Genomic DNA, 12323 nt, shown 5'->3' with positions numbered 1-12323 from the left:
AAACTCAGGGGCGTACCCGGTAACAACCTTATACCTAGCAGGACCCTGAGAGAGAGGGCCTTGTTGAATTTTGTACCATAGGTTCCTGGTCTCTTGTTGGTCCAGCCCTGCCTGGTTCTTTGAAGACATTTTCTCATGTATTTTGTCACAACAGACTCATTTTACGGGTAGGGAAAATCTAAAGCACACGATGGTTAAGAAACTTGCTCAGGATCCCACAGCTGGTTCCAGCACACTATTGTCTGACACTCACTTTATCTCCTTTACTTTTCCTACAGCCCTGAGGCCGTGACCGGTCACGTAGAGTATTGGTTCAAGAGTATTGGCCAATTGCTAAATTCCCGGGAATTCTGTGAGTCAGCTGTTAAACAGCCATCATTAAATAGTCAATGAGACAACCATAATTAATTAAATAAATTATATCAGAAGCAAATGTAGTAAGTACCCCCAGGCCAACCCTTTCTAGGTCTGATCCCCCACGATTGGGAGGGAATCCTGGCTCTGCCACTTGGCAGCTGTGTGCCTTCGCTGTTCCGTGAGAGCTAAGGAGTGAGGAGCCCTCTGGAGAATGGAAGGGTGGTGAAGAGAACCCCGGATTCAAGTCCTGGCTTCACCCCAGCTATCTGTGTTTGTTTTCTCATTTGCACATTGGGAGCGATGCATAGACGAGCATATTGCCACTGGTGGCAGTGTCCGCTGTATCCGTCACACGCTGTTGAACACATAGCTTGTGAACGTTTGCTGAGCACTCATGATGTGCCAAGCATTGTTCTAGCCCCTTGCTTATATTTTCTTAGTGGTGTTCCAGCAACTCACTGAGATAAGGATTGTTTTTCTCCCGTTTTCAGTTGGGGAAATAGCCTCAGCACAATGAAGTACCTTTCTCAAGGTCACACAGCTGGTATGTGGCAAAGCCAGAGGTCCCTCTTGGAAAATCGCTAGTACCTAGAAGATGCTTAGTGATCATGAATGACCAGCTCCTGCAGCCCCCCACCTAGAAGGTGTCTTGGGGTCCCGTGTCATTTTCCTTGGGAGCTTCTAGATCAAGTGTCAGAAGGCATAGAGGCCTTTCAACTTTTCAGATGGTGGATCCTAAAGCTGGCCGGGCCCCCGAGGAGGCAAGGGTCAGAATCCAGCCCCTGCACCCAAACCCTCTTGTCTTCCCTGTCTGAGGGCACCTGAGAGATAGCTGCAGCTGGTGCTTTGGAGCAAAACTCCCTCCTCTGTGGGGCGGGAAGAGGCCGGCTCCTCCCTGCACCAGCCGGATGCCACTTCTTCCGGTCATTCTCCAGGGCGGATACATTGTAGGAATCAGCCACGCCGGCCCGCAAGGAAGAAAAACACCCGCTTCCCATACTCCCAGCACCAGCGGTGGAAAGCTCCAGGCTTGAGCTCCGAGACCTCTCCCTGGGTCCCTGGAGAAATAGGCTCCCTGAGGGGGGTGACATGCCTCTGTCGCCCACAGGGCCTGAAGGGGCTGAGGACAGAGGCTATTGCCCTGGGGCTGAGGAGGCAGTGGGCCCGGAAGGAAGGGAGCTTGGCTTTGCTAACCAGGCAGACCTGGGTTTGAATCTCACCTCTGCCTCTTGTAAGCTGGGTGTCCTCTACTAACTTCTCTGAATTTCAGTTTTTCCATCTGTAAAATGGGAGAATACCCAACTAATGGAGTCTTACAGACTTGGGGCTTAAAAGTCAAAGAAATGGGGGCACCTGGGTGGCGCAGTCAGTTAAGCATTGCCTTCGGCTTGGGTCATGATTCTGGGGTCCTGGGATGGAGCCCTGCATCGGGCTTCCTGCTCAGCAGGGAGCTTGCTTCTTCCTCTCCCTCTTCCCCTTCCCCTGCTTGTGCTTTCTTTCTCTCTCTCTCTCAAATAAATAAAATCTTTTTAAAAAGTCAAAGAAATGTGTACAAAGTACATAAGACATAAATGGTGGAAGGATTGGAATAAATGGTAAGTGAATAAACACTCATAGCATTGTGTGACAGGCACTGTGCTAGGCAAGGAAGGTCCCAACAGGGGTGGACAAGAGTTGAGGACTCTGCAGAGGCAAAGAAATGAACCGAGACATAAGATGCTGTGGGTGTGGTGCCGTGGTAGGGGTGTGGGGAGAGAGCAGGGAACACGGGACGGGGCCTCACTTGCCGGTACAGGAGCTCGCTGAGTTACTGCTGAGACCTACTATGTGCCTGTGGGTGTTACGGGGGATGCAGCTATGAATACAATCCAGCCCTTCCCTCTCAGACACAAACAGGCACAGAGAGTCAAATGACGGTCCAAGGGATAAAAGCCTTAGAGACTGGGGCACCTGGGCTAGCTCAGTTGGAGGAGTGTGGACTTTTGATCTTAGAGTTGAGTTCGAGCCCCACGTTGGGTATAGAGATTACTTGGGATAATGAAATAAGTAAGAAAAGCCTTAGAGACTAAGGCATAAGAAATCACAGAGGGAGAAATGTGGCTTTTAACCCTCCTGAGAGGGACAGGCGAAGGGAGGACACTGGTTCAGACTCGCAGTAGAGTCCTGCAGGTGACGGGCTTCTGGGGAGCCCAGGGTGCTTCTCCGCCTTGTTTTAGCAAGGTGCAGGACAGAGGCCAGGCCTGGCCACAGTTTGCTTTTTTCTGCCCAAGCAGTTCTTCCCCAGGTGCCCCCTCTCTGCCTCCGCTGCACCTGTCTCTATTGGACCTCAAAGCCATGCTGGGACCCTCCCCGACCCGTGTCCCCCCACTCATACCCCCCGGGAGTACTGGGGGCATGCAGGGAGAGGGCGTGCAGGAGCTTGGGAAACAGAGCCAGTCCTTACACCCTTTGTGGGCTGGGGGGATTTGGAGAGGAGCTGGCCCTTGGTTACAGATCTGTCTCTCTCTTTGGCTTCCTCTTGTGCCACTGTCTCATGGCTGAGTCAGGTGGACCTCCCTGGGTTGAAGAGACTGTTTCAGAAAGAGTATAGGGAGTGTGAGGGTGGCAAGTTGGAAAACGAGGCCCTCCCCACACTTCCCAGGCTGGGCCCCTACTAGCCACCTTGCTCCCTCAGAGGTCCAGGTACATTCCTGCAGCTCCTCTGCCTCCCTTTGCATAAACTGTGTCTCTCTTACGGCACCTTGTCTGTCGTGTGACCGTGTGTTGGTGTCTGTGAACACAGCCTCTTGGTATATGTGACCTTCTGCTTTACCAAGGCACCACTTTTCTCCCCACCCAGGAACAATGAACCCGTAATAGGCCATAAAGAAGGCAACGTGGTGCTATCCCACTCACCGATGCCTCCATGCCCACATGACATTAAAAAGGGATCCGTTGGGCAGCCCCGGTGGCGCAGCGGTTTAGCGCTGCCTGCAGCCCGGGGTGTGATCCTGGAGACCTGGGATCGAGTCCCACGTCAGGCTCCCTGCATGGAGCCTGCTTCTCCCTCTGCCTGTGTCTCTGCCTCTCTCTGTCTCTCATGAATAAATAAATAAAATCTTAAAAAAAAAAAAGGGATCCGGTTTTGAAGTTAGAAGAGTGGCTGGAGTGCCAAGTCCACTTAGTCGTGTGGGGCGAGGTGCTACTCCTCTCTGTGCTCGCCAGGCTTACACCTGTGTCTACAGGAGCACTGTCGCGTGGCGCATACGGGGCTGTGTTTCCCCCGAGTGTATTTTCACGTTACAGATCACCTTACCCTCAGAGAAGGGGGACTCCTTTTTGGGGAGAAATAGGCTGTTTCTGTGCTCCTGATGTGGGGGATGGCAAGGAAGGCACCACCAGACTCCTGAGCTTTGCTCACGTCTGCAGTGGGGGTTATGTGTCTGACCCATTTAGCAGAGTTGCCATGAGTTAGGGGAGGGTCAGATGAGGTCTCCGCACGATGAGGAGCACGCGGCAAGTGCTCAGTAAACATTGGCCTGTGACAGGCTTGCATGAGCCTGTGGGGGGGCGGGGAGACAGGAAGATGACATCCTTTCCCACTTGGTTCTTTCCGTGTTTTTCTTAGGAAGCCCGGTCCTGGGGCGGGGAGCTGCAGCCCCCCAGGGGCACCCTCCCTGCTCCTTCGCTTGAATGGGCCTGGCCTTCGGTGGCACTGGCTGGGTCCGTGCCCGTGGCCACGACAGAACCACGACAGCGCATTTTGCAGCTCCTCAGTGTGGAGGCTTAACTTCACCGGCTCCGGGATTGTGGGGCCACCTCCTCCCACGACCGGGCCATGTTTTCATTCCTAACCGTCCTCACTAACCCAGAACACTTGGGATTCTCTTGTCTCCAGCAGAACCCCAAACACCTCCCACCCTCTTGTTGGTCTAGTGGTTAATTAAGTGTCTGTCAGTCACAGAAACCAGAGGCAGATATCAGATGACTGTTCACTCAGCGTTTTCCCGAAAGGCCCTTCTAGGCTGGTTTCCTCTGCTCAGCACAGCAGCTCCTCCACCGCCTGTCCTCTCGGGCACGGGCACGGGCACGAGGGCGATGGGCCTGGGGCTGTGAGCAGCTGCCGGGCCTCTCCTGGAGCCACGCGGGGAGCCAGGCTGCAGCAGGCGGCCCTATCTGGGGGAGGCCAGAGGCAAGCCGCCTGCTCATTATTGGGCTGCCGTGAAAACTTCAGCCCTGGAGGTCTTTCCCAAACAGGATAGGGTTTCATCTCTCTGGAATGTGTTAGGGCTGCGAGGCCTACCGTCCTCTCTGTCCAGATGAAATTCATCTTCCATGAAGGACTGGGCCCCACGTCTGAGCTCCACAGACTGCATAGACCTCCACGAATAGACCATAGAGCTCCACTCCTGGCCGCGGAGACCATGAATGACTATCTTTCCCAGGTACGTGCTTATTTCTTGAACTCCCTGGACGGGGAGGATTATGTCCCACGTGGTAGCCACGCATCACTTAGCACGGTGCTGGATACTTCTTAAGCATCCTCTGAGGCCCTGTAGTAGTCGGGTGGCAGCCTCTAAGGGGGGAGCAGAGCTCGAGAGGATGGGGCACAGGGTTGGTAGGTTTTGAGGAAGCTGATAAAGGGCTGGCGATTGGGGTGTTGCCTAAGGAAAGTGGGCTCCAGAGTGGGGCGAGGCAGTGGAACTCAGTGCTGGGGACAACCAGAGGAGGTAGTAGCCCGGGAAGAAAGCCCTGGAAACAAGGAAGACAATTGGCTGACGTCAGAGCTTGGTTGACAACCATCCCCGGAATCCCCCATGTGGCCCCTCTCTTTGTGTCAGACCTAGTGCGCCTCTGCTGACCTCCAGCTGGATGGGAGAGGGTCCAGGAGAAGTGTGAAGGAGATGTGGTTTCAGGACAAATGGGGGCTTGAGTGTGCACAACCAAAGGATGAGCCTCCAAGCCAGGAGTGATGCGGGGAGGCAAGAACTCAGAATGCCACAGGCCACAGGGCTTCCTACAAGCCTGGGGATGCGGCCACACCCTGTGTCCCCGGGTTGGCAGACCTGAGCTGGTCCCTGGGGTAAAAAGGGAGAATGAATAATACTGGCCATGGCAGTGCTTCAACGTGAGTGGTGTTTCCCAGTTTACAGAGAGCTTTCACACCTACTAGCTCAGGAACAGGGAGAGGGTGGAGAGTTTCAGTTTCCTCTACCCCATCCACTTCCCGGAGGCCCTTAACCCTGATCCTCTCATTTCTCCTGCCTCTTTCCAGGACTGAGCACTAGTCCTGGATGTACTGTCTCTAGTAGATTTCGAGCAAGGTGAGAGCAGCGGGGACAAGGCTCTGCAGGGGTGCTCCTTAGAGCAGCCCCACCTCCTCTTCTTTAATCCTGCCCCTGCCCCTTCCCAGAGGCAGGTGCTCCCACACCTGGCTTTCCTGGGTTCCCAGGAAGGAAAGGTAGGTTGGTTCCTCTTTCTGTGACTCCCAGAAGGGAAGAGATGGGGCTAGGAGGAGACCGGAGCTTCTGGCACCTTATTGGCATCACGATAATCTGTTTCTTTCCTTCTTTCCTCACCTGTTCTAACTTCTAGGTACACCCATGGCTTTCCATCTTGCTCTGCCAGTGGCTCTGTGGCTCTGTCAGCCCCACAGGTCAGCACCTGTTTCCCACACTGACTCAGATCTCAGCTTCCTTCCTGACAAATAGCACACGTGGCAGCCCCAATCCTGGGCTTGGTAAGTGCTCCGATACTCCTCCACAAGCATACTGATCTTTCCAACTTGGGGATTCTAGCTTCAGAAACTTCAACCAGCACCTGTGGTCTGCCCTGATCTGGCCAGGGCTGTAACAGAGGCAGAGGAAAGGTTTGCAGAAGCCCAGAAGACAAATGTTTTTGACAAGAAAACAGGCGCATGTATCAAAGAACAAGAATGGTTGACCACAGGGGAGAATTGCCTCCTGATGGGGCAAAGAAGCCAACATGAAACACTGTGAGCTTAGAGTGTCGTGTGAGGAAGAGGAAAGTCGGCTGAGCCCAGATGTGCAGATCTGGTCTGGCTACATAGAAAGCACAAATAAATTTGATGTCTATGATCCTGAACTATCAAGACTGGCAGATCAGGACATGGATGTGTTCTTTGCACATCCAGTGGACTCACCTAGAATTTTCAGGCTAGGACATAAAAGTGCATTGGATGGTCCCACCTATTTAAAAAAATGTCCTGTTGCAACCCAGATCCACAAGACATTGTCCCTTAGGAGTCACAAACAGAAGTATGGGGTATCATGAGTGTAACAGTCAAGCATAATGAGAAGTGGGGAGAAGGGTCAGAGGGGAGGGAGATGGAGAATCTTAAGCAGCCTCCATGCTCAGCCCAGAGCCTGACTCAGAGCCCAATGCGGGGCTCCACAGGGGCAGGGGTGGGGGTGGGGACTCGATCTCACAACGCTGAGATCATGACCTGAGCGGAAATCAGGAGTCAGATGCTTAGCCGGCTGAGCCCCCCAGGCGCCCCAAGCACAATGAGAAGCCTTATGGGGAGAGCCGCGCTGCATGGGCAGAGTGGTGGAAGGTACTGCAGTCTGAAGAATTTGATGTCATCCACTGGAATCAGGTGATCACTTCCCCAATGAGAGTCAGTGGGGAACTAGAAGAAAAACATATAGTCAGCTTGGCTGGGACACATCTAGTGTGCAAAAACAAAGTCAGGGTATGTGCGGTTATGCTGTGGTAATAACCACAAAATCTTGGTGGCTCATGATAACAAAGGTTATTTTTCACTTGTACCACGTGTCTTTTGTGTGTTGGCTGTAGGTCTGCTCAGCGGTTTTCACCCCTCAACTGATGGACAAATGTTGGGACTTTTCGATCTGGGACTCTGATGGTTTCATAGCAGAGGGAAGAGAGACACGATGAATCACTCACTGATCCTTAAAACTTCTGTCTGGAAGTGACACCTGTCATTTCTGCTCATGTTTCATTGGCTGATGCAAGTCATATGGCTGAGCCTAAACTCCCCCTGGGAGAGTAAAGGATAATTCTCCTCTAATGAACAGTAATAAAGTCTACCGTAAAAAAAGGCCCTAAAAGTCAGTTTCTGCTATAGGCTATATTGGGGTCCGGCCTCACTAATTCTTATGAGATATAGAGACTTAAGAATCCAGTTGTGAACAATTGTCTTAAGTTGGAGTTATAGACCAGTCGCAGGAGTATAAGCTCCCGGAGGGACAAGTGTATTTCATTCACTGGTATATCCCAAAGGCTACGAGCAGGTCCCTCATCATATCTTTATTGCCGCATGAATTATAAATGAGTTCAAGAAGCAATAAGATCCTTCCTGCCTCAGCCAAGGAGTATCTGTGTCCCATGTTGTGATATCTTTGGGTATAGAGATGGACATGGTCAGAGAACCAGGTGAGTCAGGACTTCATCTTCTTCTTTGAGATGCTGTGTGTCCAGCCCAAGAGTCAGTAGACTGTCTATAAAGGGCAGACATTAAATATTTTAGGCTTTGCAGGCATCATATGGCCTCAGTCACAACTATGCAAGTGTGTTGTGGTGCAAAGCACCCATAGACTGCGTGTAAATGATTGAGTGTGGCTATGTTCCAAGAAAACTTTATTTGCGAAGACAGGCAGTGGGCCAGGATTGGCTGGGGGGTGGTCATTTGCCCACGCCTAGTCTAGCCGCAAAGCTGGCTTCTCAAGCCATTCCTTTCCCCAGTGTCCTTTTCAGGACCATTTTAGAGGCATGCATTTATCACTCTCATCTCCAGAAAATGAAGTGCCACGACACTATAGCTTTGAATCCTCTTGATGTCTGGTTGGGATGTTCAGGGCTTTGGTTTATTTTCGTCCAGGGAGCATGTCTCTCCCGCAACAGCCTGACCTGGCCAGGTTTTGGCTCTCACTGCGCTGTTGTAAATCCCAGATGTTCCACTCTATCGGCATCCTCACTCGTCTTGCTTTTGGGGCATGTGCCCACTCTCCCTGTTTGACTTGCTCCCCGGACCCCTGGACTACTGTGGGGGAAGAGCAGGGCATGTGGCTGGGTGACGAGGAGGACCTCACCTCTCTCCTCACAGGTCAGCTGGTCTGAGAAGCACAGGAATCTATTTTCTTAGGGATATGGCTCAGATATTTTCATTTCATGGAACCTGATGCCCCAGAGTCACAGATTTTTTTTTTTTCTTTCAGGCTGGAATGCCTCCAGTATAATGTGACAGTCTGGAGAGTATTAGCAGCTACCCCTTCTTTCTGGGTCAGTACCAGGCTTATGTAATTAGAAGTCCAAAGAGGAAACAGGGAGACAGTCAGACTCACCCTGGGCAACAACCTTCCCCCCTCGCAGCCTTCTAGCTGGTTGTCACAGAATTCTAGACCAGGAAGAGATCTTGTACGTAATGACCTCTCCTCCATCTGGTTCCAACTGGAGATTTGAACACCATGAGGACCAAAATGCAGCCCTTTTGCCCTAGGTGTTAAAGGCAGGGCTGCAGACCCCATGGGCACTCCGCATCCTATCCTTCAACTTCCAGACTGCTGCCTGCTACCCCTCCCCATCGCCTCCAGCAAGATAAACACATCTGTGACCCCATCCTGAGGGGACCCGGGGAAAGGAAGGAGGGAGGAGTGAGCCTCCCCAGTACAATCAGAGACTCGGCCTTGACTTGGGTTGTTATGATAGGACTGCCTCTCTTCTCCAGCTGGTAGGAGCACTGACCCCAGGGAGCTCAAGTCCTGGGGGAGGAGAGGCTTGGCCAGGGAGAAAAGATAAGGGAGAGAAGGGGAGGAGTCTGGTCAGCTCCCATCTCCTGGTTGCTGTTCCAGCCAAGTGGCTGAGCTGGAGAAAGAAAACTGATAACAGATAAGGATGCTTGCTTTCCTGTGGCCTTGTTTCCCTAAGCTTGGGTTCTTGCTGGTCCCTGGGGGCCCGGTGAAGGAGCTGTGTGCGTAGAAGGCAGTGCAAGGTTCCTGGCCTAAGATTTGCATTCAGCTGGTTGAAGTCTGCGGATGGCTTATAGACCTCCCCCTTACCTCCCAGCCCCACTCCCAGACTTCCTGCAAGAAGCCAGCTAGACAATGGCTTGAGCTGAAATACAAGGCTTTCCACCCTTGGAGTGGGGCCTCTCACCCAAAAAGCAGAGGGCATGGTGACTCTGTCTCTTACCTGGCCTCCTTGGTGTCTGGGCACCTGAGTAAAGATCTCCAGCCCCAACAAGCTGTATGGTAACACGCTTGAGCTAATCCAAATATTCCCTGCCTTGCTTTTTCTGCACTGCATTCCTCAGCCTCCCTGAAGGAAATGGAGTCTGAACTGTACCATTATCTGAGGAGCTGAAAACCATCAAAGAGCAGTTGCTATGTGGTAGGGAATAGGCACAGAGTAATGAATAAAATAGACACAGTTCAGGTACCTGGGTGGCACCTGAGTGTCTGGCTTTGGCTCAGGCCCTGATCCCGGGGTCCTGGGATTGAGTCCTGCCTGCATCGGGCTCCCTGCAGGGAACCTGCTTCTCCCTCTGCCTAGGTCTCTCCCTCTCTCTCCATGTCTCTCACAAATAAATAAATAAAATCTTAAAAAAAAAAAAAAACAACAAAACAGACACAATCCATGCCCTCATGGAGATTCAAAGCACTTGAGTGATTCTATGAATCACGGGCCAAGGCAGGATGTGCTACGGAAGCACATAGCAGACGCCTAACCTTTCTGATGGTTGGGAAAGACTTTCTGAAGTGTGAGCAGGATTGGCTCGACAACTGAAGGAGGTCCAGAGGAAGAGCATCCCAGGCAGAGGAAATACTGCAGATGGAAGCACTGGGGAGGAGAAAGAAAGTGGGGTATTTGGGGGAAAAAGAAAGTAGTGGTGTTTCAAGAGCCCCAAAACGGGAAGGAAGCAGTAGTGAGAGATGGGGCTGCAGAGGCAGGCGGGGGTGGGTCATGGAGGGCAGAAAGAAGGAAGAAGTGGGACCTGGGGAGAGGAAAAGAGTGGGAGCAATGTAGACTGGTTGGGGTGGGAGGTAGGAAGACTCCAGGAGACTTTCCTCTACAGAGAAATGAGAACCACAGTCATTTCTGAGATACTCTTGGCTGGTAACTCCTGGGGCAGAGCCCTCGCCAGCCTCAGCTGGTTGCCTTCCAGTGTCAGCACTCCCCAAATGCTTGTGGGTTTGGGGCTGCCTCCCATGGATGTTCCTCTTGGCCTCAGGCTCATCTGTGGTAGGCATCTTTCTGGTCCCTCAGGCTAGCCCCGGGTGGTGTGAGATAACACCAGACTTGTGATGCTGTCCTGAGTGGTCAGCATCTCTGAAGCAGCTCACCCAGATAGGGCCCAATTCCTCTGAAGCTGTCTATATCCACCTACCATCCCTACTTGCCCTCATAGAGCAGCAGTTAGAAGGATCCAGAATATCTCGCTAATGGCCAACTCAACTCATGTGTGTGAGTCACCCCCAAGACCCATCAGCAAATCACCCATTTGCTCCCTACTTATCCCTTCCTTTCTTCTCTCTCCTTCAATGATTATTGAGTGCTTATTGACTCTCTGGAATTAGCACACTCTGGGTAGCTTCACTGGCTTGAGCTCTAGTCTCAGTCCAGGAAGCCCCAGAGCTAGTAACATTAAGTTTAATGGGTCAGGGTACAGGATCCAATATCAAACCACGAGGGTTCATATTTTCTTTTTAAAAACATTTTAAAATTTAAATTCAATTTGCCAACATATAGTATAACACCCAGTGGTCATCCCATCAAGTGCCCTCCTTAGAGCCTGTCACCCTGTCACCCCACCCCCTCCTCTCGAGGGTTCAAATTTTCTAACCACCCCAGTGACATGGAGGAAATCACTTTTACACCTCAGTTTCCTAATCTGCAAAACAGGTAACAATAGGACCTATTGCCTAGGCTGTTGGTGGATCAAAGGAGAGATTCCTGTATAAGGCTTTGTGCGCCATAAGTGCACAGTTCATCACTGAATATCAGTTACTACTGTTTACATCAGCTGCTTACTTTGAAACAGGAAATTGTTAGGAGGGGATCTTTTTGGTGTTCTTCGCTGAGACGGTAACACAACAAAATTAAAGATATCTATGCTAACAGCAACTATTTTTATATTCACTTCCAGTATTTATCATGAGATCATAATTTAAAAAAAATCCAGAAGTCCATAGAACTTTAGGCTCTCTTTTCTTTCCATCTACTCCAGTAAATCTGCTATATATAGACTCAGGAAATGACCATGGTGTATGCAATCCACCCCCATATCCACGCTGAGATGTGAGAATGCTGGATTTACATTCCGTTCCGTCCCTTCCATCTTGTGAGATTGTGGATAGCATCTTGGAACCTGTTTCTCCTCATCTGTTCGACGGAGATGATAATATCCTCTCTGGGTTATGGGAAGTAGTGCTAACATGGGCAAAATGCCCAGCACGTAACAGAGGACAGCAAATGCTAGTTCTTACCCTTCCCTCTGATGTAGTGTGGGGTTCAGAAAAATGAGAGGTACAAAGGGGTAGTTGCCCCCAGGCTGGCCCAAGCCTACCTCCAGCCTTCCCACAGGAAGCCCCCAGTCTACCTAAAAGGACTGGAAACTACTTTGCTTTAAAGAAGTAGAGGGGGTCGGGCAGCCCAGGTGGCTCAGCGGGTTTAGCGCCGCCTCCAGCCCCGGGCGTGATCCCAGAGTCCCGGGATCGAGTCCCATACCAGTCTCCATGCATGGAGCCTGCTTCTCCCTCTGCCTGTGTCTCTGCCTCTCTCTCTCTCTCTCTCTCTCTCTCTCTCTCTCTCTCTCTCTCTCTCTCTGTGTCTCTATGAATAAATAAATAAAATGTTAAAAAAAAAAAAACAGGGTTCTTTGAAAAAAAAAAGTAGAGGGGGTCAGCCACCCTCTAGTTCTTTCTCTAACATCAGTGCAGGGAAGGACTGGACCAAGCCAGCTTCCCCAGCTGGCCCAGTGGAAGGGACCTGGGAGTGAGAAGAAG

At 51.4% G+C, this 12323-nt stretch overlaps 1 long non-coding RNA gene across 2 annotated transcripts; it reads left to right on the top strand.

Annotated features, from left to right (window-relative positions):
• Positions 1 to 3427: 3427 nt before the first annotated feature.
• LOC112657578 (uncharacterized) lies at positions 3428 to 7448 on the top strand. Of its 2 annotated transcripts, XR_004818354.2 has the most exons (4): positions 3428 to 4781; positions 5612 to 5797; positions 5932 to 6076; positions 7156 to 7448. It is a non-coding gene; the product is annotated as an uncharacterized LOC112657578 (long non-coding RNA). The 2 variants fall into 2 exon arrangements; XR_007412389.1 differs by lacking the exon at positions 5612 to 5797 and having other exon boundaries at positions 3435 to 4781; positions 7156 to 7440.
• Positions 7449 to 12323: the final 4875 nt, after the last annotated feature.

This window comes from Canis lupus, chromosome 8 (assembly GCF_003254725.2).
Source record: "Canis lupus dingo isolate Sandy chromosome 8, ASM325472v2, whole genome shotgun sequence".
NCBI lineage: Eukaryota > Metazoa > Chordata > Mammalia > Carnivora > Canidae > Canis > Canis lupus.
This window is presented reverse-complemented; position numbering and strand designations above follow the sequence as displayed.